Consider the following 24,496-nt stretch of genomic DNA (forward strand, 5'->3'; position numbering starts at 1 on the left):
ACAAGAACTTTTTCTGAAGGCGAAGCCGTAGGGGTCCTGAAGCACGTCAAGATATGTAGCTCCAGGCAGCATTGTGCAGCATTGTATTGAGGTCGAACCTGTACCGTCGGACAAAGTGCCATACGTTGTGCGAGCTTCCTGCGCACTGTCTTTTCCGTACTAAGTCGACTCTCCTCATTGAAGCTCTAACACTTCTGGTGCGGCTTGAGATGTGACAAGCTGGTATGTAGGAAGGGAAAAACAACCTGTACCACAGCGCTGCTTACATTAATGAATGCGACATATTATTGTATGAATTAAAATTTAATTCAAACATTGGAGGGGGGGAAGTTGGGATTTCTGTATGATTTTTTACTTGATCCCAGTGTGCATAAAGCCACGTTCGAGCGTTCGAGGGAAAATTTCGTGGTATTATTATTCTTTAAAAGTTATCCATACTGACAGACGTCACAGTAGAGCTCGATTGGTGCACCACATCAATTGTCTACTTCCTATGCAGATTGACACCAAGGGAGATTTTTGCTTACTCGTCAAATGGTGAACTACTTCTGAAAATAGTAAGGTTTGCCATGGATCAAGCACTCGCACAACACTTGGACATTGTACGTGAGTGTTTGGACATCCAGCTTCACTATGATGTAGTAACATAAATTGCAGAGGCTTGAATGAACAATCAGGACAAGCACAACCGTTGCTGCTAATACACTTTAAGAAAAAAAGCAGTAAAATGGGGAGTAATTGCAGCGTTTAGTCCCCTAGATTGCAATTACTCCTCCATTTTAGTCCCCTAACCCCCGACATTTACTCCACAGGACCGCAAATAGTCACTGAACTTCGCAAGTAGTCTCCTGAATGGAACAGTCTACGTAAATATGTGCTCGTCATGAAAGTGATGGAATAAGGCTATATAACTTCGCAATTTTCCACCCACACAGAGGAAATAATAGAGGTCCTTCCTTGCGAAATTTTGCCTCATGCATGTCGCAAGATTTTATATCACTTGACATATCAGGGTTGACGGTTTAATTCGAAGTGTTTTGATTCATGCATATGCATTATGTACCTGGGATTCTTAGAACAGAGCGTGAAATGCAGTCCCCACTTTGTGACGTTCGTTTACTCCCGTGCATTTACTTCCTAAATAGACTAAACTTACTCATTTTTTTCTTGGAGTGTATAAGCAAGCACCTTGCGTTAGCGCCCAACAGATTAGTAGACTAATGCGTCTTCAGTTAACGACAGAAGATGGTATTCATCGCAAAGAACGAATTGGGAACCGACAAAGCGCTGTACGATGTATATAATCCTATCCGTTTCACCATATCTCTGCCTCATACAGCGAAAACTGCGAATCAGCGAGATATTCCCTGCTGTACAAATAAGATGAATTGCTCAATCATCTGTCTCACGCAAGCATACCAGTCCTGCATGGCGTGTACCTAACGTTAATGTATGTAGTCTTTGCTTCGAAGCCCGTGTAGAAAATGATGGGTCTTAAAAAAGCTGTGGGCTCTGAATAACATGTTGCTGTATTGCCATTGATGACTCTGGTTCGGTTTATTTTAAATTAATATATATTTTGTAATTTAGTTATACTTTTCTTCGTACAATATTTAGCGTATATGAATATTTAAACTTTCGGCGACATGGGGGTTCGATTGCGGAGTTCCGAGAATTGCCACACTTAGAATATATAAAGAAGGGGAACGATCGAGCATGCGTAGTATTAAAAAGATCTCGCATTGCTGAGCTCAGCGCAGAAGTGGAAGCGCTTTATTAATAATCCGCTCATGGATTAAAGTTCGGACTGTTTCCGAGGTCATCCCCTTTCTAAGAGGAAGTAATCCTGCTCGGTTTTTTGCTCCTGCAATGCCGTAAGTGCGGGCGCATTATTTGTCATTTCTAAATAATCATTCTTCATGTCATAATTTTACGGAAGCATTTTCCCATGCAGTTCTACATACCACTCTTTAAAAAAAAAAAGGGTGTACAGTAACTCCTTTTTGGGGAGTACACCCTTGCCACATATATCATTCCCTTTGGAGTGTACAATTACTCTCCAGTAGGGAGTAAAAGTCTCCTCGCTCCTTGAAGGGAGTGAGGGGACTCCTTTTTGAGAGTAATTGTAACCTCCGAAAGGAAGTGATATATGTGGCAAGGAAAAGGAGTTAAAGTACCCCCCTTTTTTTTAAGAGTGTGGAAGCATTTTGTGCATGAGCTCACAGAGAACAGACTCGATAAGATACTTCAGTTGTCTCACGGACACAGGCATAAGCGTATCACTGTGCCTATACGACGCGCGTATACCAGCATTTATCGTGTCAGCCATATTTCGCAGCCAAGCTGTATGATAACATTGCTCGACTTGGTGGATTAGCTTCGCAAGTCATATAGCGCATCCAAGGTGGACAGAAATACCGAGAGTGTTTCTATCTGTGCCTCTTCATGTACATACTTTAAGCTATCAGTCATGGACGAATGGACATGAAATGTGTTATGGACTATAACGCTTCAACAGAATGGCACGGCTTACATAAAGGCTGCCCACGGACTGAAACTGAGATTTCATAATGTGCTATATAACGGGTCCTGATCAGTGTCCTTGCTAGAGTTGGTAAAACGATTCAAGTACGAAGATATTTTGACGACTGACCTCCCGTTAAGAGAGATGACTCTCGAAACGTCGTCGCATCAGATATTACTATTGACATTGATTTCAAAGCTCAAGGGCAGCAATATACCAGGTTCTCGTTTCTCCATCTGCAAGTTGGAATAGTCACTCCTTTGAGGAAACTTGACGGTGACGAGAATATGATTGGAGTTAAAACCGAATCCGGTTAAATATACCACTAGTTCGAGAGTTATTATTACTCGACGAAGTTCAAGTATAGTTCGAACGTGTTTGAAGTCATGAAGCTTGACAATATCTCTGGGACAATATCGCGAACGCGGAGACAATGAATTCCATGCTCATCCTGTTTGCATAAAGGACGAATATGATTCAATGCTCGGAAAAATCTGACGTGTTTCAATGTTACGCAATACCTTTGATCTACAGCTTCGAATCGCTTAAAGATTAATTATTGCACATATATTTAACAACGAAACATAAAAGTTGCTGCGACAGAAACCGTGCATTTCATGACTGTGCACATGGCGTCCTTTGCTTGCAATGATAACACGGAGGCACCATGTATGACACGCGACTTGTGTTCCAAAATGTCAGATGACGAGTGTACATACGAACCGTAACTTCTATTGCAACAATGACCCACTCAATCACACCGGACCGTAATTTATGCGCATTGCATGACCGGCGTCATTTAATGCGCGAAAGTAACCTCACATTTAGTACATTTCTTACGTTAAGGTAGCCACCCCAAACTGCAATGTAGCTTCGTTAGATTCACTTCCGCGGCATTTACCACGACTTTTACTTTACTTTACTTTTTACTTAGACGACCTGTTAATTTCTGCGCACAACCCATGTACGTATATCCTGCATGACCGTAACTAAATGATCGTCACAACGTCGTCGCACATTCGCCTCGCCGAACTGGAGTTGAATATCTGAAATTCAACATGCACATGATATGGAAATTGTTTTCCTAAGAAAAAATAAAAGAAATGACTGTATCTACAGTAACACTTCTTATTGTTCCCAGCAGTTTGCAGATACCTATTTACAGGTACAAGGTCGGATTGTTCTGTTTTGAACATCAAAGTCGTTATCTGACCAGCGATACAATCAGAACAAATAGAGGACAGGAAACGGGAAGCACTTGGGACTTCATTAACATACGTAGGTAAAGCACAAGGGGCTTCAGTTGCGGTATAACACTATTTCAGAGGATGCAGCCAGTGAAACTTTCGCTGACAGAACATGTGACGGCGGGCGACAGTAGATGGCGGTGTTGGTGGAGTAATTCCGGAAGGCAAGAAACAGCGTGCACTTCTTACCTGAGAGATAGCAGTGTCAGAGCGCGCAGTTCAGAGGCGCCGATCACGCCGGAGCCGGGACGACCAACTGAAGGGCCGGGGCCCCCACATCCGGGAACCTGTCGAGGGCCGCTTCGACCACCAATCAGGTCCCTCCTCTCGGCAATCGATGGGCCCCGCAGGGCGCGCCACTTGCTGAAGTTTCCGCCGCGCGCTTGCGCCTCACGCGTTTCAATATGGCTCCCTCCGTGTGTGGTTTCGTATTCCAGAGCGACAATCTTCGCTTGAGCCGTGCGTCTCCAACAAATTAAGTGTAGGTTATACAGATGGCGGAGCGGGTGGTAGAAGGTCAGTGGAATATCTGTCGCCTGTGTAGAAATTAACGTGCAAGGGCAATACATAACAACAATAAATTCGCGAATTCGGAACCATCAAATCTTTTGAGTTCGACTAAGCTCGGAAACGTTAATTAAGAAAGACGGCAACAGGCTTTCAAAGCTAAGGTTGAAAATGCTGGTGGTTGTTGTAAACAGCTTGCAGTTATCTTTGCGGCTTCACAGTTGACGTCCTGCATAAAGGCCCGGCACGGCCGTACAGTCAGTGCGGGAAAGGAACAAAACAGTGTGACGACCGTCCTCCCGAAGGGAAGAGACGGGCACAAATACAAAATGTGAGATCGCACACCGGCTAGGAAAAAAACAGACAGCAAGTGCAAAGATAAAAAGTTTAACTGTGGATCTTGCAAATTAATACAAAATGGAAGTTGCAGATACAAGCTCAAACGCCTTATGATTAGATACTCGGATACTGAGGTGCCATAAACGGGGAGCACAGCAAAGTAAAGAGCTCATCGTTGAAGATTATGGCTCTGCCAGTTCAGGCGCTCACAGGGAGCGAAGTAGAAGTCGTGCTTGGCACGGAGGCTGTAGACGTGGGCGCACAACCTCTCAACGACACTTTCGGCACAAATTCTTCTTGCTTCCACGAGGGAAAAAATGGACTAAAGAAATTGCGATGGGAGACTGTCGCAGAGGTAGGCTTGACACGGAGTTTCTCTTCAGACACAGCCAGACGCTTTCGGCGTGGGGCGTACTCATGCAGTCTTCTGGGCTACCGTCGTCAGGCCAAGTTCCTTGTACTCTGTCGACATGGGCTAACAATCTCAGCACATTGGGGGACAGTCTCTCGAAGACAACTTTCAGCGTGTGACGTACTGATGCCGTCTTCTGAGCCCGTCCTGCCGGCGGCAGGACGAGCACACTGTAGCCGACTCGTTGTCGTCTCTCGCTGTGGACCCTATGTGGGGGCTGCCGGCCCTCGCTTGAGTCATTGGGCTATGTAAGCTTTACCTTCTTTGTTAGGAGTCGGCGAGGAGATCTTACGATCAGTCAGGCTGCGGGTTACTTTAAGGATATGGGTTCGCAAGAAGTTGACCTTCGTGGGACCCTTAAAGGGGCCGTAAACAGGTACAAAAGGTGCACATTTCTTTGTGTTATATTATTAGAACTTAGGCAGTGAAAACTCCTTGCAATTACTAACGCTCAAAAACAAAAGGCGCTTGCATACGGATGAAATATTCACTGCACTCTTTCGCATTTTAGCTCCGCCCCGCGGTCTAACTTTACGTCATTTTGACGTAGCGCTTTCCCCACCAATTACGATTGAGTGTTCCACGTATGATTTTATTTCAAATGCGGAATTGGACTAGATGAACGTGAATCCTCGTCTATTCAAAATCTAAACAGTTACAGCTTCAAACTGAGAAAGAAATGCGTATAATTTAGGTATCATACGCGCACTACGTTTTCTGGGCAGTAGCACGCAGCACACCACGATATCCGGGAATCCAAATGAATATCCGGGACTACAGTTCCGGAATCTTCGGTAGGTGCGCGATGGAACATCTTCGTCATCTTCGAATGGTTCCGACAACTGGGCTGCCGTACTTTGATTTGAGCCACGCGGCATCGCGTCACCAGCTCGCGTGGTACAGTGGATAGCGTGCTGGCCATGTCACGTCGTAACTGAGAGGAACCCGGGTTCGAATCGCGTCACGTGATAGCAGCCCAGCTGTTGACGTTTGCGCGAGCCGGAGATGTTGATGATGTCATGAAGTTAAATTTCGGAACCACGGAGCGCAAAACGTCGTTTCACACAAACAAACTGAGCGCTCCGACTCACAGCTGATAATGAAGTATGTTTATTGGCTGGTAATTTGAAACGTCATGTGTGCAGCTCGGCCCCCCGATTGGACGGCAAAACGCTACGTAGCCATGTGACGTATGCGTTGTGGAGAGAGGCTCGCTGGTTACTCATCTTTGAAAGCAGTTATACGGGTCAATGAGCTGGCACAAGCCGAACGAAATGTATATTTGGGTATTATGAGCTGCGTCCTTTCATGGGGTATCATTATTTCAGAAATGTTTGGTGGCCTGTTAACGGCCCCTTTAATCAAGATATCCCTTGGGTGACGCGCGTACGTTCTGGGAGCACTTGCATTCAAGGGGACTCGCAAGTTTGCAAAAGGATATGGCTTCGCAAGGGGAAACAAGTGGGTTGAAGCGGAGTAGTTGGTTGCAGTACATACTTGAGTGGAACTGCAGCAAGTGACGCGGACAAGTGGGTTAAAACATAAACGACAGGAGACCTGCAGACTCGCAACTAGCAGAGGACTACTACTTACTACTGTGTTGCAAGTTCACTTCAAGTTACTATTCTGTTGCAATTGGTCGGTTGCTCTGTTTACTGTATATATCTGTCTCCTTCCATCCTTCTGCTAATTGCGAGTCTGCAGGTCTCCTGTCTTTTAACCCACTTGTCCGCGTCCCTTGCTGCAGTTCCACTCAAGTTCGCAAGGGATTCACTTTTGGGGGACCCTCGGACTACAAGATCTCCGCCGAACGACGCACGTATGTTCTGGGAACGCTTACATCCAAGAGGATTCGTAGGCTTGCGGCGGGAAGGAATATTGCTCTCGCTGACCCACGGAGGGCAAATCGTTCACACGCTACTTGTCACTGGAGGCACGTTCGTTCAACTTTCAAGGGAACACTTATTTATGCCCAAGAAGACTCACAATCTTGCGCCTAGAAGGAACACCACACGCACTGACCTGACCTGGGGGGTATTGGTCCACATGATACCTAAAGTTTGAGGCACGTTCACGGGGAACACTTGCGTTAAAAAAGACATTTCCCATCCGCACCAAGATGAAATATTATGGCCTCTCTGACAGTGTGATGGATAACGGCACAAACGCCATGCATGATGCTCTACCCTTCGCCTTGGCAGACTTGGAAAGGACCAACAATGGGATCCATCGTAATAAGATCATATATCTATATCCCACTGCACACAGATGCAGAAATAATCGTGAATGAAATGCAGCAATAATCGTCCGACAGGGGCAAGTTTTGGCACATAAACATCACGAGCATCACAGCAACAAAACCATAATGCGTCGTTTACGAAAGAAGAATGGTAGCGTGCGACATTGGGCAGGAACTAGAAGAGCAAGGGCGGCTTACTTAAATGCTATAGGGACCCTATTGTGTATGAGTGGTTACTGCTGCCATATGCAAATCTCCAGAGCCGCTTCTGCAGAGCCTAATAACGGTCCAGTCAGTACCTCAGGAGGGGCTTTTCAAACAGGATACGCTGTCTTAAATCCCGATTAGCAACACTCCCAAGGGGAGATTGACTTTTGTACGTTCTGTATGCGTATGACGACTCCTGAATATTGGCGTATTGTATTGAATGTGAAAGTGGATGTTCAATCAGTGCTGTACCTAGCGGCGCTACTACCCCTACCGTATTCGCTACATTTTTTCGTAGCGGAGTAGGGAGCCCGCTACACATTAAATTGCTAGCGAAAGAGGTATTTCCGCTACAAATTCGGACAGCGGCAGATGATTTCTCCGTTACCGCTACTTTCAATAAAATGGGAAACGTTTAACACAGCTGAGACAAAAAGTTAGACACCGACAAAACCATTTTTCTTAATAGTATTATTGTTTTCTGATTGAAGCAGACATGTCTGGCGGTTCCCCTGGGGGGGGGGGGGGGGGATATGTTTAATGCAAAGTAAAAAAAAGAAAGAGAAGGGAATGGTTAACCCTCTGGATTTCAACCACTCTTATATGTTAAGCCCCACTGAATGTAAGGAAAGATTATGCAATTCCCTTCTAGCATCTCATATCCTGTGAGCAATATCAACAGCGGAGCTGGCTTTTAGTTGTAGAAGCCGATGTAATGTTACCGTGTGTGCTCTGATAATATATTTCAGTTGGTTACTTTTATTGTGTTTTTCGCAGCGGTTAAACAGTATGTCGTGTCATGGGGAACAGGAACACAGAGATATTGGAAACAATAAAATGTGTTCATGGTCATTTCACGGGGAAAAGCTTTACTTTGAGTATTTCCTTTTTCTTTTTAGTATGCTGTGAAACAGACGCGGGCGAAACATTTCTGGCGAGGATCAATCATTTTAGCTCATATTGGTGATGGAATGGATATTTAATTATGTTTCGCATGAGACGTGTAAGCCTGCCGGCAGTCAGCTTTGCACTCGTTGACGATTACCTTGCATGGGGGGCTCTAAGTGCCGTGTCCGTCCCCATGTGTGTGTCTGTCATTCTTCCTAGTGCTTCTTCAACTATGGTGTTTGTCCGCTTGTGCATGCTCGACGCTTATTACATTCCGCGGGAGAGAAATGATAAGTTTTACACACCCACAGTTCGTGAATTCCTGGTGAAAAAAAAAGTATCACCCTGTTTTTAAATCAATATGTTATAATAATAATAATAATTTAGGGGTTTACGTCGCGAGACAACTGAAAAATCAATATGTGATGTGATATAGTTAGCAGAGGTACACACAAAGAAAACCAGTGGCAATAATTAGAGAGGAGAGCTTGAGTTTGGGAAGTGTGGATATCTCGAACCCAGAACACTTCTAGTCGAACATTCTTGAAAAATTATTGCGTTGCAGAAGATAACGTATGCACATAGTATAGTCAGTTTTAGAATTGGGCACCCACGCGTTTTGGGGCCCAAACGAAATTAGGAGTTGTCACTGCACATTGGACACAATACCGTTTGGGTTCCGGGCATGTACAGTGACGGCGCCTTCTTTTCTTGGAAGCTTAGAAGCGCACGACATCCTTTACCTTGGCTGCAAATGGTGGTGTATTTTATGCTACATGTTGACTTAATTTGAGACGTTTAAATATCATCGCTAGCAACCACCGGCAACGTTATGCATGAACCGCGAGAGTAAGTAGCAGGAAAATAGCGGATAAGTATTGCGTTACTTTTATTTGGTAATGGTAGTGGTATCCCGTTAAATTTTCTATTTTATAGCGACGCTAGTCTTGCGCTACTCTTGAGCGAAGTAGTGGTTAGCGGTATTCCGTTACTTCGTTTCGGTAGCGGTCACAACACTGTGTCAAGTGACACGTTCGGCGCCCCGTACCGCTCTGTATTGTTGAATTAAATGGTTGAATTCCCACTGCTTTAGATGTAAGTCAACGACTGTCCAGTTCTTTTGTATTGTTAGCTTATTTAACACAAGACCTCGTCATATGCGCAATTGTCCATGTTACATCTCCCATGAGGCTCACGGTACTCTGGATCCGATCTTCGTTTTAATTTCAATCAGTTTAGTCAGCTTAGTTTAGATCCAGTTACGTCACCTTTGCATACCATGCAGAAGAGGTAAAGGCAAGAGTTGCGTATGCTACTCGAGCAATATAATGTTTTGGAAGTTAAGATTTCCCATTTAAAAAGTAACGAAGCTGGTGAACATATTCACAAAGATCCAAGTGGAACTTGAAGCTCTTCAAGTTATTTCTAAACTAACGTGTTACTCACAAGTTCTCAGATCTGCAGACGATGAGGAATTTGAGCTTCCTAAAACCGTTAAAGTCCCGCAGAGCCGCCGGGGAAACACATAAAAGGACAACACAACGCATGCACTGAACTGCAACCAAGTAAAACCTTTATTGTCGCGATAGGTGCTTTTATTTCAACTCACACGACATTCACAGTCGACGCCTCTGGAAGGTGCGAATGCCGGTTCTTAACTTATCTTGGGCGTATCATGAACCTTCGAATTCTTTTACAATAATCTACAGAGGTTCGCTGATGCAGTTTTCTCCCGATTCATACTTGGCCTCGTTATAAAGAGGTATCCCCGTGCCCCTTCGTTGTTGTAAGATAACTGTATTTTGGAGTGCCTCGCACCCTACACAATTGTTTAAATGAGTATGTATAAGGTCGAATTTCCGTCACAGCCAGCAGCATGCTCTCTGAGCCGCACGTTAATGCACCTCGACGTTTGCCTGATGTAGACGCGGTTACAACTTAATTGAATTCCTTTTGTAAAGTGTAAGTTCTGAAATTTGACCTTACATGCTCATCTAGAGGATTGTGTAGGGTGCGAGACATAACCAGCACACCAGCGGCATGGCCGAGCATGTTATGGCGTCCCACTCGTTGGTGGTAGCCAAGGTTGTAGTGAAGACTGGGGGGTGGTGGGCTGGAATCTTACCACCAGCTGTGCTATCTGAGGTTTTCCCTGGGTTTTCCGAAGCCTATCCAGACGAATGTCGGCACATTTGCCCCTGAAGCCGGTCCAACACGCATACTAATCCCCTGTCCCCTACTCCTTCCTGCTGTCCTCTCTCCATCTGTCCACATCTGTACGCTGCCCATAGCCATAGTTGCTTCGTCGGTGCTTACACGGAATAAAAAAAAAACATATTCCAACACACAGTTATCTTACATAAAGGAAGGGGTACGGGAAACCTTTTATATAACGAGGCCAAGTTTCTTTGTGACGCGGGGGAAAAATGCCATCAAACCGTCTGTAGATTATTCTGAAAAAATTCGAAGGTTCATGATTAGCTCAAGAAAACTCAAGAACCGGCATTTCGAACCTTCCAGAGGTATCTCCCGACTGGTGAAGGTCGTCTGAGTAGAAATACGGGGGGTGTTCAAGTCAAACCGGGACTTTTCATTTTTGGCAACAGCAAGATGAACTTACAGGCGACAAATTAGTTTTATTTTTCAACGTAATCTCCAGCTGCACTAATGTACTTGTCCCAGCGTTTCACGAGGGCTTGGATGCCAGCAGCGAATAAAATCCTTACCGGCACGTAGCAGCCATGATCGGACCGCATTCTTGACCTCGTCGTCGCAGCTGAAGTGGCGGCCCCCAAGGAACGCCTTCAGTGGCTCGAAGAGATGGAAATCGCTAGGGGCGAGGTCTGGACTGTAAGGGGGATGTGGCAGCAACTCCCAGCCAAGTTCCTGTAAGGTGCGTGTCGTGAGATGCGCGGTATGCGGGCGTGCATTGTCCTGTAGGAGGAGGACTCCTTTGGTGATGAGGCCCGGCTGCTTTTGCTTCAGGGCCTTATGCACATCCCTGAGAACCTGGCAGTAATATGCACTATTGACAGTGGTACCACTGGGCAGAAAATCAACATGAACAACGCCAGCCTTGTCCCAGAAAACCGTGGCCATGACCTTACCCACAGACGGGGTGCTTCGGAACTCCTTGGGAGCTGGCGAGCCCTGATGCTTCCACTGTTTTGATGCGCGTTTAGACTCAGTAGTGAAATGGTGCACCCACGTTACATCGCACGTGGTGATCCGATCAAGGAACAGCTGTCCGTCAGTGTCGAAACGGTACCTTAGCTCTTGGGTGATTTCTAGTATTCTATGCCGGTCAAACACGGAGAGCTGCCTCGGGCCCCAACGGGCACTAACTTTTCGAAACTGGAGGTGTTCATGAATGATAGTGTTCAACGTTCCCACGTTATCCGTCGGTCCTTGAGGATCAGGCGCTCCACAAGTTGGATGTTCTCAGGAACTCTGACACTGGGCTCTGAGCTGCCCCGGCCGGGATCGTCCTGCAACGACGTACGGCCGTCTCGGAACCGTTTGCACCACTCAAACGTTTTGCTGCGACTAAGTGTATCGTGGCCATACTGAGCCTGAAGTCTTCTGTGAATTTCAGATGACTTTACGCCTTCATTCACGAGAAACTTCATGACAATTCGCTGTTCGATGTGCGCGCTCACTTCGTTGTCGGCCATCTTGTCCAGCACGTGTCTTCTGTTTTGCACAAACTTTGGACCACCACGTGGTGAACGCGGAGGCCTGTCGCGTGTGAAAATGACGAAAACGAAGTAGCGCGAGCCATTTGTACACTCAGGAGACAGAAAGTCCCGGTTTGACTTGAACACCCCTCATATAACCACCTATCTTATTCTTACGTTATTCAACTTATGCTGAGCTACCTCGCCAAACAATGAAACTAATTTCAGTCCCTCGTCTTGCAGCTTTGCATTATAGGGTTCAGGAGCGTTCTTTAGTAGATGATTTTACTATCGGGAGATATCATCAACAGGAACTAGCCGTCTCGCACAGTTACCAAACAGTTTGCCGCTTTCGCACGTGCTTGGTGTGCCGAGTCACTGACTGCGACCACTCAAGATTTAGATACTGTTCTTGAGAACAGCAGTGGCAAGGTGATAGTGGCTTCAACCTGCATGAAATGGAAGCAGCGACCCGTGGTTATAAACATTGTTCATGCTGAGGCCTAGAGCTGACAAGACGAGTACGTGACCAATCAACCAGACAATACTTTGCTCCAATCCCAACGCTAAATTGTGCTTCATGACAACATCATGCTTCTGTAGTTGGGGAAGGAAGACATATTAAGCGAAACTGAGATGCATTCGTGTTCTATCACCAATAATATGGTTGAATTCTTCTACGTCCAGGGCAACGGATGCGACACTAATGCCCGCTTATCCCCGTGCCTTACATTTCGAAAATACCCCATCAAGCTGACCATGGCCGTGTACCCGAACCTATCAACGTACAGCCCCAAATGACTGTATTTTTAACACTATGGGCATGTTCTCCTAGGCGATCTTTTATGGAGCACCCGTCTGCCCTATGTGCTTACTGTCGCATGGCAGTAGAATCTTATTTACCACACCCATTTGGCACGCTCGAAACTAAATTATCAGTGTGATCTCCAAGGGAGTTAGTTGGGATCATTCTTCCTGTAGTCAGTATAACCATGCAGCTGCCTTCCTAAGATAATGGGGTGCTTGATCCTCTATGAAATCGAGTGGTAACTGGACTCACACAGGGTTCTTCCCGAAGCTGTGTTGAGAATCAAGTAGTCTCGATGTGCAATGGACCATATACTTGGTTTACTACCAGCGCTGGAGAGGAGCGGACAAATGACAGAATAACGATAACTATTTACCTGGGCGTCAAGGGAGCTTGCGACACGGTTATTTATGCACCGGTGTTGCTCTCGTTCAGGGATGGGCATAAATACACTTTTCGGGTATTTAAATATAAATACAAAATACTACATGTTTTCATGTATTTAAATACTGCCTATAAATACTTTATGATGAAAGTAATTAAATACAAAATATAAATACATTAAGACAGTATTTAAATACTGTAACTACTTCCGTAAATACTTTGAGGCGTCTAGGCACATTATTCTTTTAAATTAGTGTAAAATCTAACCAAGATACCCTTCATTGCTGGAGGCTAACAATGTGGAACTCGAGAGAAGCACACAAATACGGGAGGATGAGATATGTGTATTTAAGTGTATTTTAAATATAAATACGCCTAAAACGGTATTTAAATATAAATATAAGTACATTTTTCTTGCCTGTATTTAAATACATATTTTAAATACATGTATTTATATTTTAAATATTATTTTAAATACAATGTATTTAAATACTGCCCATCCCTGCTCTCGTTGTATCAAGCTGAACTTCATTGGTCGTCTCCTCGATGGTGTGCTGCCTGTCTGCAGGGTCGACATGGGCACGAGCAACGCTAGCGGTCAGTGTATTGTCGAACTGCCACGACTGCATCAAGTCAGAGTCCTCAGTCTTCTTCCTTTCAAAGCCGTTCTGTCTTCTCTGCCGCAACTGTTCCGTCGTGACGTCAGCTTTGGACTGAGATGACAACCGACACTGACATGATAACCAGATGACACGTGTCTCTTCTTCGGGAAAGCACTGCCAGCAGCACAGTCTTGACTGTGGAGCCATTCATCATCATAAAAATAAAGTTGTTGATGTTGTTGACTGCGGAGATCATTTGCCGTGGTGTCCGCGCATCTTACGAGGAATATGGGCGTTGCTTTCCTAAAGAAGACAACTGTTCTTCTGTTCCAAAACTGCTGCCTCGCTTTCGGCTGGAGATAGGCGGGCACTGTGTGCCCCGCTTCCTTGTGGCGTATTCGGGTGGTGATTTCGTGGAAACACGGCCTAGCGCTCGGAAATTGCTAGGTGCGAGGCCGAGCTGGATCACGTGACCGTTGCCACCCGAACATGAGTGCCAGGAATCTAGTTGTTTTAGTTACTTGGATCACGCTAGGGGAATCGCGGTCTCCCGTCTTCGAGTTCCGTCGTCGTGCTGCGTCGTCGTGAACTTCAACGTGCGGGCCAATGAGGGCACTTGCCATCGTTGCAGTGCCGATGTGACGACACCTCATATAGTTGGGAAACCCGCTGCTCGGTCGTTTTAAGATCGGACGAAAAAAGTGCTAGCTGGCAAATTCCGGACAATCGGAAAGCGCCACGCGAACATGCGGGATTCGCTTTGACCAAGAGAACATGACTGCTCAGGGTCTGACAACAAATGTTGCCACGAAATGACCACCCGAATTCGCCATTGGTATCATGTTGTATTGCTCCCTTTCTTGAAAACCCAAAGTTGCCGCCCTCACGACCACGTTGAACGTTTGCATTCATCATTGATCATCAATTACGGGGCGCTGCGCCATCCTGCGCCGCAGAGGGCACTTTCGCTGCAATCGTGCCAAAGCTGCGCCGAAGTGCGGATTGGGCGAATTCTTCGTAGTGCACGGAGATCGCGCGTGCCATGAGAAAATGAAACCCGAAGTGAACGAGGCGTACCAGCGTCTGGGCGAATTTAAACGTGAGAGGAAGCTGCTGCTGCAACTTACTCGCTTGCTAATCGGTCGAAGCCGATGCCAGCTAGGACTAGCCCTAGCCCTAGCCAAGCAGTGTTGGGATACACACGAGTTTCGTCACTTTGACGCTTCAACGATTGTGCTGTTCGTTTCTCTTATCTTTCGTGTTTCCTTCAAGCTCATGAGCATTTTGCCAAAGTCAAGTATACACCAACTAGCTCTCATTTTGCTTCTATGTTCATTGCTTTCCAAACTGAGTGGCACGAGGTGATCTCCACATTAGGACCGCTTTTCAATTCCTAAAGGTAGCTTGGCGTGTCTCTAAAGATATCGCTTAGGCCTATTGTTGACTGCCACTGTAACTTGCTACCTTTGAGAATCGCTAGGCTCTTCGACAACGAAACGCATCGCGTATATAGACACGCAGTTCACGCCCGCTGTGTACTGACTCCACGGAAGCGGCTCCCAGATCTCGCGCGTCTAAATTGAGTAGCAAATTGCACATGACACAGTGAACTGAAATTAACGTGGAAAGCGCTCATTCCACATCATAAATTAGTAACTATACACGCCCGAGGCCATCTGACGGCGGAATCAGATTGCGAGGCTGCGCCATGCTGCGCCATTACTCGATTTTTCCTGCGCCAATGGCTGCACCAGAACGCTTCGAGACACTTCCATCACTGGGCATGCTGATGGGCACTATCAGCGGTGGGCCTATCTACCGAGGCATTTTCCAGCTTCTTCCTTACGAGACGTCACGAGGAGACCGGTTCGAGGTTATATCTTGCTGTGGTGGGCAAGAAGGCGCAAAACGCGTCGGCTGATAGGCTGATAAAGCTGACAGTGCCCACCAGCATGCTTTGCGCGGTGGCGTTACGTAATCAATGACGTAGGGGCGCATGTCGTCTATAGAACCTTCCGTAGTTCCTGCATTCGTTATCCAGATCGCCGTCGTGTGCCCGTGTAGAATGGCACGATTTGCATCGTGCTGCCCACGTTCGCGGCGGCACCAATGACGTAACGAGGCTTCGGAAGCGTGCTGAAGAATATGTACAAAGAGAAGGCTAATAGGCCTACGCGGGCTCCGCAGCATTCATTATTACCGGCACAGAAGCCATGCATGATGCCACTAGAAAGTGTACTCTCCGGGAACTTCGCATCCAAGAACTCTCGCCGTCAGTTTTTCAAATACACAATACCATTTCCGATTTACAATAATGAGCTGCACACGCCTGTATGTGGCTTTACTTATTCAAACGCCCTGAACGACTTCTGCGACAGGGCCAGAGGTTCAGAAAATGAAAGTAACGCCCCAGGAGGCGTCCCTCACATAGCCGTGGGATGTGGAAGTCGTTTTGTGTCGCATTCCGTTCTTTTGCTTTCTGCGCCATGTGATGTGGTCGACGGTTGAGCAGTAAGCAGTTCTTGGGAATGCCTGAGGTAGTGCAACACTTATGAATCCAATTTGTGCTTCCTGCAGCCGTTCTGTCGATCCTTTCCCCCTCCTGACCAAGTAATTAGATCTGTGGGTCTCAGTATCTTGTTTGCGCGGATCACCGTGCGAAAGATTCGGTTTCTCTGATTCTATTCCCGGTTAGGATTTCACACTCCCTCGTATCAACACGTACGAAAAGCGAGAAGTGAAATGCCCCCCCCCCCCCCCCCTAGCACGACATCTTCAGCTTTCTGACACGAGACGGTTTAAAGAGAAATAGTGCAATAGTAAATGCGAAATGCGAAAATGAAGTAGTAATATGAGGAAGTTTGTTTCGTTAGTCTATTACTAATAGAATTCGGATCCTGGCATAGTTTAATGTCTATAAATCGCGGGTGTATTGAGAGGCAAAATTCCGGGTTTTACGGATATTAAATTTCGGCTTTCCTTGCAACGAATGGTTGACGGTAGGTGTGAAAGGAGGGAACGGCATCTTTCCAAAACGCATGAATGCAGGTTGGGCATGATAGCGTCGATGGTGTGCCTCCGTATATGTATGTAGCCCCACCTTATGTACATAGCCGCAGTCATGCACTTTTCTTGGGGATATGTACACAGAAACTTGTGCATTTTCTCATCGCGATAAGTAGTACACGCAATGAATTGTACATAGTATTGAGAGACGTTCAATAAACACCCTCAAACAAAATAAGGTATAGGAAACGCGCTGTATTGGTACTTGCAACAGCGCGGACGCGCAAGTGGTTCTAGTCGCATACGACCTCATGGGGACAGTTCGACGACTGCCATATTTCAATGAATCGTGTTCGTAGGCGCCTTGAGGCTTTTGTTATGTTCTTCTGTTCGTTTGTTCCATGCAGCCTCAGAACAGTGACTTTCCATAATGTTCACCAGATGCCGTTGCCTCGTTTTGCGTTGTATGTATGTATGTATGTGTTTGAGAGAACATATATCAGAGAATGTGAAGAGGGTATAAGTTCTTGCCCCGTTCGTTGAGTGAGGAGCGTTGGTAAGTCGTCGGCAAGCCCGTGCCGACCCATGTCATCTCGGAGACTTGGGCTTGCCCTCCTGTTCGTCAGACAACTCGCTTATCTACCCCAGAGACCAGAATCATTCGTTCTTACATACTTACCAACAATGTCCGTTACAGAATACATACTTACAGAACAGTTTCCGCCGATTCTCGTTTCTTCCAGCAATATCACATTTCGCATTAGCGATTCCATTTAAAAGGTGAATGCAACATATAACTTTCTACACGCGCGTTTTTCGAGTGGATACTTATTTGAGGTGCCTGTAAAGAGTTAAATAATGATTTAACAGATGCTCTTTTTCCTGTGCTAATGTACCGTACAGGTCTTCACCGTAGGCAAGGGCAAGTCGTCGTTTGTAGAGTAAGCGGAATGTGTATTTGTCCAGCAGCTAATGCTTTCTTCATGCGGGTGCAAACAGCAACGCACTCTCAAAAAGCGTGGCTCTATGAACGAGACATTTCTGTACCGTCGTATACGAACTGCCTTTGGTGCAACACCTCTGAAACCGTTGATCACTGTTTCATCTCATGTCAGGATGCTCTGTTGACTTGGGAGGTCTTCCAACCATCCCTCAAAAGGAAAATTTTTGTGAACCCTTATTCGATCAGGTTTTTGCCGGTGTCTTCTACATTGGAAATGCCCCTGGACATGCTTATATGTGGAAGTCGCGCATCAACTACCAAATTGGCGACGTGTGTCGTCGTTCCTAGAACATTTTCACTGAAGATGTAGAAACTATTCGCTTCCTTTACGAACATCTTTAAGAGAACAACGGAGTATTGTCGCCAATATTCGATGCCATTCAGTTTTTTTTTTCTAATTTCGTGTTAGCACCGCAAAGCAACTGTGTCTATGAGTGGCGTAGAGATGGTGACAGATGGAGAGAGCACAGTAGGAAGGAGTGGGTGACAGGGGGGTTAGTATGCGTCCTGAGCCGACATAAAGGGGAACTGTGCCGAAGTTCGTCTGGAATGTCTGCTGGAAAACCCAGGGGAAACCCCAGACAGTACAGCCGATGCGGGGATTCGAACACGCGTCACCTCCCAGTCTCTGCGTGGAAAGCGGCCACCCTAACCACTATGCCACGGGAGCTGGTCCATTCAGTGTTGTAACTGCTTGGCGTGTACATAGGATGTGTTAGGATATGTTTGCACCATTGTTTTCCCACATGTATTTAAAAAAAACAGCGTAGCGTAGTGATTAGCGCACTCGGTCGGCAATCGATAGGTGCGCGTTTCGATTCCCGCCGCTGTCTGGCTGTTACGACGACTGTCATATTTCAATATCTGACTGTAAATTTACCGTCAATGACGAGGCACGGTGTCAGAAGTATGACGAACTGAACTGTCGACCGGAAAAGTAATGCCCTTTTTGTTCGGATCATCATGCTAAGGGCTGCATGAAGAACGATATCTCAGTCAACAGTGCAACCTAGCTTAGCCTAGTGTGCGCATGCGACTGAATCTCCTATTTCGCCTGCAACGACGAGAATCGCAAAGCAGCTTTTTCGCCATGACAACGCCGTTTCGCTGTAGGACGGTAGCAACCAATCATGATCTCCGAGTCAAACGCCTCATGCATTTTGTGAAGCCCAACATCTAATAACATTATTTTCTTATTTTTCAGATGTAATCTATGGGCGTGTGCAACCTAAGAGCGGCATCTCACCTGCTCCAAGGGCACAATTGTACCAGATGTTCACAGAGTTTCATCGGAGGAGTAACGCTCGATATCTTTCTACATTCAGTTTTCTTTTAATATGTGATGTTTCATATTATAAATTTGAGTGACAGTGATATACCGCACCGCTCTTCCTTGCTTGAACACGGCTACAGGAAGAACGGTTTGGCCAAGACGACTGATGAATCGATCGACAGAGCACACGTCCAAGACAGTCTCTCTTTCTCTTCCCCCCCCCCTTTTTTTTTCTCGCAGCACATGTACGCAACTTACACGAATATATCGGACATTGACGATGATGTGGAACAATAAACATATTGACAACTACGTCTAGTATGTCCTGTTTCGATTTTCGATTTTCCTTGGAATCCAACTTTTTTGTGTAGCTGTTCTACCAAGAGTTCATGGAACCTACGACTGTGTACTGGTTGAACTATTTTAATTATGTGATGAAAATTTAAAATTATTATTAACATTATTTTAAAAAGGGAGTCATGTTTCTCGATTTCCTTGACCTGGATAAAAAAAGACCTGCGGCGCTGTGTCGGGGTGCATGGCCGTTGGTATAAACGCCTACGACGTATCGGTGTAGTCTTCGCTCGTTATGTCCATCGACTCGGGGACAGCGGCGGTACAGGTGCTCGCGTCGTCGTTCACCACGCGCGACGTCAACTTTGCGACGCTCCCGAAACAGTCTCGCTCGCTGGGCGCAGGACATTGGGGTATCGGTGCGTGGCCCAGGGCCTCCTCTTCCTAACGATACGCGCAAACTGTATTTCCCGCTGACCCTTCGCGGGCTGCGACTGACATTTTGAAATTTTAAAATTTTTGCGCACTTTTTTGAAGGTTTTCAGAAAGAAATCCTGTCCAACGTATACTTATTATACTTACGACAACGATGTCGACAAGCCCTACACAAAGATATCGAATCATCGTGATACCACATCTGTGCCGCGAGTTACTGAACAGAAGGTTCCTTGAGCGCATTCTGATTACTTAACGCTGCACGACCACCAACCCCCGCCAACGCCCCCGCACTCAACATCGTGTTAGCGAGCTGACTGTACGCTATGGAACGACACCGCTTGTTTCTCCTATATTACTGGTTACGAAGTCATTAAGGTGAGACGATATAGACGTTTTCGTTACGGCACGAATTTCTTTCGGTACCCGTGCGTTTCGGTATGATTTTTTGAAGACGTTTCAAACCAAAACACAATATGAGAACTGCACCTGACATGCACAAGCCTAGAACATTTTCGCTATACCCACGTTCACTATCAAGCTGAAAGTGCGAAGAACGTACCGTCTCTGTGAACGACGATGGCAATGATGATGATAATTAATGGACATGCCCAAGCAGAATCCCGATGTGCTCTCGCCGACACCCCAGATATCGGTCCAATATACACTTTGCAACACCACCCAGAGTTGGGCCGGTGTCGCGTCAGGATATTGATCCGATGTCATCTGATATGCTGCCAATTTGTGACCGATGTTGCGCCAACATAATTTTGTATTTTTATTCCTGTCTTGGCAATTAACTGCAAAAACAACGTTAGACTGGTTATTTGCAAGGAAGCAACGTTTTATTTCTGCCATCGTTTCGTACTCGTTTCATTTTCTGATGGATTCCTCTGTTTCTTGTATTTCCCATGGCGGACAAAGAGCGCGGCGTTACAAAAAGCAAGAAAAACAAGTGTAAAAGCTCCTGGGACAACAAAGTGCAAGATGCTTTAGAAAGGGACCGGCATTCCTTTCGAAGCGAAAACAGACAGATACTATACATTTCACGCCTTCAGCACTTTCACAATTTCGAGAGCCCTGCTCGCCTCGGGATCAAGATGATGCAGGTGAGGTGTCTCAGTTTAATTCGATCACGCATGCAAACAATTAAGACTCAAGTGAGGAATCGCTAAGAATATTAGCTCAACATCAACGTAACGAATATGTTTCCTACTGTTGTTTTCGGCGTGGGACACCCAGTATGTCCATCGAAAGCCATTGCCAGCGTCCTGTCGCTGACTTCGGTCAACATCGAGCCGACTTTGCCAACTCCAGTGGGATGTTGGTCGCAAGTTGGCATTGTCGGCGTCAAGTCGCGGGTTTCTGTGACCATCAAGTCGACATTGCCAATTTCTGCTGGATGTCGCTCGGAGGTTGTCACTGTCGGCTACATGGCGTTTATTTTCGTCAACATCAAGCCGACATTGAAAACTTCAATGTGATATCAGTCGCTAGTTGGCATTGTCGCCTACACGTCGCTTGTTTCAGTCAACACCGAGCTTACACTGTTAACTTCAACGTGACATCGGTCGCAAGTTGGCATTGTCGGCTACACGTCGCGTTTTTCCGTCAACATCGAGTCGGCATTGCCAGCTTCTGTCGTATATCAGTCACAAGTTGGCAGTGTGGAATATGATGGGCCGGCATGCCCGACTTGCTACCGACATCGGCCCGATGTCGTGTGGTGCCTGGGTGTCATTCCTCTTCTCGCAGTAATGCAAACTGCCGCTTCTACCGGTCACTGGTATAGCTAACCCTTTTACCCAGCTCTCCCATTGGCGATTTCCGCATGACCAGCATAGTACGAGGGGTGTTCAAGTCAAACTTGGACTTTTCATTTTTCGCAAAAGTAAAATGAACTTACCGGCGAGAAATTAGGTTTATTTGTCAGCATAATCTCCAGCTTCACTAATGCACTTGTCCCAGCGTTTCACGAGGGCTTGGATGCCAGCAGCGTAGAAATCCTTACCGGCGCGTAGTAGCCATGACCGGACCGCATTCTTGACCTCGTCGTCGCAGCTGAAGTGGTTGCCCCCAAGGAACGCCTTCAGTGGCCCGAAGAGATGGAAATCGCTGGGAGCGAGGTCTAAACTGTAAGGGGATGTGGCAGCAACTCCCAGCCAAGTTCCTGTAAGGTGCGTATCGTGAGATGCGCGGTATGCGGGCGTGCATTGTCCTGTAGGAGGAGGACTCCTTTGGTGATGAGGTCCAGCCGCTTTTGCTTCAGCGCCTTATGCACATTCCTGAGAACCTTGCAGTAATATGCGGTATTGATGGTAGTACACTGGGCAGAAAATCAACATGAACGCCAGCCTTGTCCCAGAAAAGCGTGGCCATTACCTTACCCGCAGCCGGGGTGCTTCGGAACTTCTTGGGAACTGGCGAGCCCGGATGCTTCCACTGTTTTGATGCGCGTTTAGACTCAGGAGTCAGGAGTGAAATGGTGCACCCACGTTTCATCGCACGTGGTGATCCGATCAGGGAACGGCTGCCCTTCTGTGTCGAAACGGTACCTTAGCTCTTGGGAGATTTCCAGTCTTCTCTGCCCGTCAAGAACGGAGAGCTGCCTCGGGACCCACCCGGCACAAACTTCCGAAACTGAGGTGTTCATGAATGATAGTGTTCAAAGTTCCCACAGAAAGGTCCGTCTTTCGAGCCAGTTCGAGACATGTTATCCGTCGGTCCTTGAGGATCAGGCGCTCCATAAGTTGGATGCTCTCAGGAACTCTGACACTGGGCTCTGAGCCGCCCCGGCCGGGATCGTCCTGCACTGATGTACGACCGTCTCGGAACCGTTTGCACCACTGAAACGCTTTGCTGCGGCTAAGTGTATCGTGGCCATACTGAGCCGGAAGTCGTCTGTGAATTTCAGATGACTTTACGCCTTCATTCACGAGAAACCTCATGACTATTCGCTGTTCGATGTGCGCGCTCACCTGGTTGTCGGCCGTCTTGTCCAGCACGTGTCTTCTGTTTTGCACAAACTTTGGACCGCCACGTGGTGAACGCGGAGGCCTGTCCGTGTGAAAATGACGAAAAAGAAGTAGCGCGAGCCATTTGTACACTAAGGAGACAGAAAGTCCCGGTGTGACTTGAACACCCCTCGTAGTAGGTCGTTGTTGCTACCAGGACATTCCACACCGAGACTGGAACCTGGGTTCGAATCCAGGCGCCGTCCGTGCCATCTGGGTGTTTTTCAAGGGTTTTGCTCACACCCCGGGGGGGGGGGGGGGGGGGGGGCTGTAAGACGTTGCATCAGTTTCGTTCCGGTTCAGATCCGGTTCGGCCGCGCCACATATCAAACCGGTTCGCAGCCTCGAACCGGTACAACGCCTCAGTTTTATATCCCCATAAAACTGCTTTTGTCAGGAAATGCGTGGCTAATAGCATACTACTGTTGTCTGCAGTGACGTTTTTAGTGGTCAGGTACTTCCTTTAGCGAGAGAAAGGATAAATGGATGAACACTTGCAAATAGCACACGCTGGTGGAGCGGTGTAGTCCTGCTACGGTCTTCTCCAAACCGCTTTTTTTCACACGCACAATGCCAGTAAAGTACACTTAAAGGAAGCCAAAGAAGACAGCGTTTTACATAGGCGAAGGCACTGAGCCACCACACTGCATTCGCACTGTGAATCGATCTGAAACATTACTGAAGCATGTCGAAAATGAGTCTGCCAGCCTTACTCTGTCCGAGCTCACAGCAGTGTACCGGTTAATCAAGAACACAAAGGCAATATGTGTACATATCAGAACACAATTGCACTACCAAGAAGCAGGACTACATTTATCTTTCAAACCACCATCAATCATACGGGCACCGCGTTCTTCGTATGCTCCGTTTCCACTTTTTATGTTTTTGACTTGTTTAATTTTTACTGCTCACGTGTAAAGGGATATGTTGGGCGCTTGCTTCATCACGTATTCGTCTGATAGAGCTATACAACTGGCCTACTCCATTCCTGCTTCATTCAGTGGACGTTGGCAGGTCACTCACCTTTCAGAAAATACAGCAGTTGCTAAAAGAGGACGATCGCGTCGTTTATTTAGGAACCCAGCGTTTGACAAGCGCCCGCGCCTCGCGCCTCCTCTGTGAAGAGCATACACCGCAGTGCGTGCGTGGGGCGCTAGCTGCTACGCTCACAGGGGCAACTGCTCTTCAACGTGTCAAAAATGACACTGGAAGCATTCTTACTATACGTCCTCGTTTGACTGCTAGATGAAAATTTGCGAAATCCATGATATGGAGACCAGTATGTCCTCATTCTGGGATTCAGAGGCGCTTGAACTCTTATGCTGACTTCTTTTATGACCGAACCGTTTTGTTGCGAACTGGTTAATGCTATTCTGTTTCCGGTTCTGCTCCGGTTCGGGTTCAACAGCGTAATGAAAATTTAGGTCCGGGTTCAGATTTGGTTCCGGCAAAAATAACGGTTCGGGTGCTGTATTCGGTTCGGATTCGGGTTCGGTTCGAGACCCTGACTGGAAGTGAGTCACAGTATCTGTTTCGACTGCGGCTAGATGGCGCCCTTAAAGAAGGGGATACCTCTTGTAACGAACCGACATGGAAACTGTTTTGTTAGTCTTGATTTCCATATGCCCTTGCTCACG

The 24,496-nt window shown here is 46.7% G+C and overlaps 1 protein-coding gene across 9 annotated transcripts in view; it reads right to left on the minus strand.

The window, feature by feature from the left end:
- Positions 1-24,496, minus strand: part of LOC135385560 (glutamate-gated chloride channel-like) — a 468,552-nt gene that overhangs the window by 374,767 nt on the left and 69,289 nt on the right. For 6 of the 9 annotated variants that reach the window (XM_064614940.1, XM_064614947.1, XM_064614946.1 and 3 more), the window contains exon 1: positions 3,961-4,075. The exons of 2 other annotated variants lie outside the window; for them this stretch is intronic. The gene's annotated coding sequence lies outside the window, so the exon portion shown is untranslated. Of the gene's footprint in view, positions 1-3,960; positions 4,076-9,809; positions 9,893-24,496 lie in introns of those variants that run through there. One more of the 9 variants, XM_064614941.1, reaches the window with a different exon arrangement.

Source organism: Ornithodoros turicata, chromosome 2 (genome assembly GCF_037126465.1).
Source record: "Ornithodoros turicata isolate Travis chromosome 2, ASM3712646v1, whole genome shotgun sequence".
Taxonomy (NCBI): Eukaryota; Metazoa; Arthropoda; class Arachnida; order Ixodida; family Argasidae; genus Ornithodoros; species Ornithodoros turicata.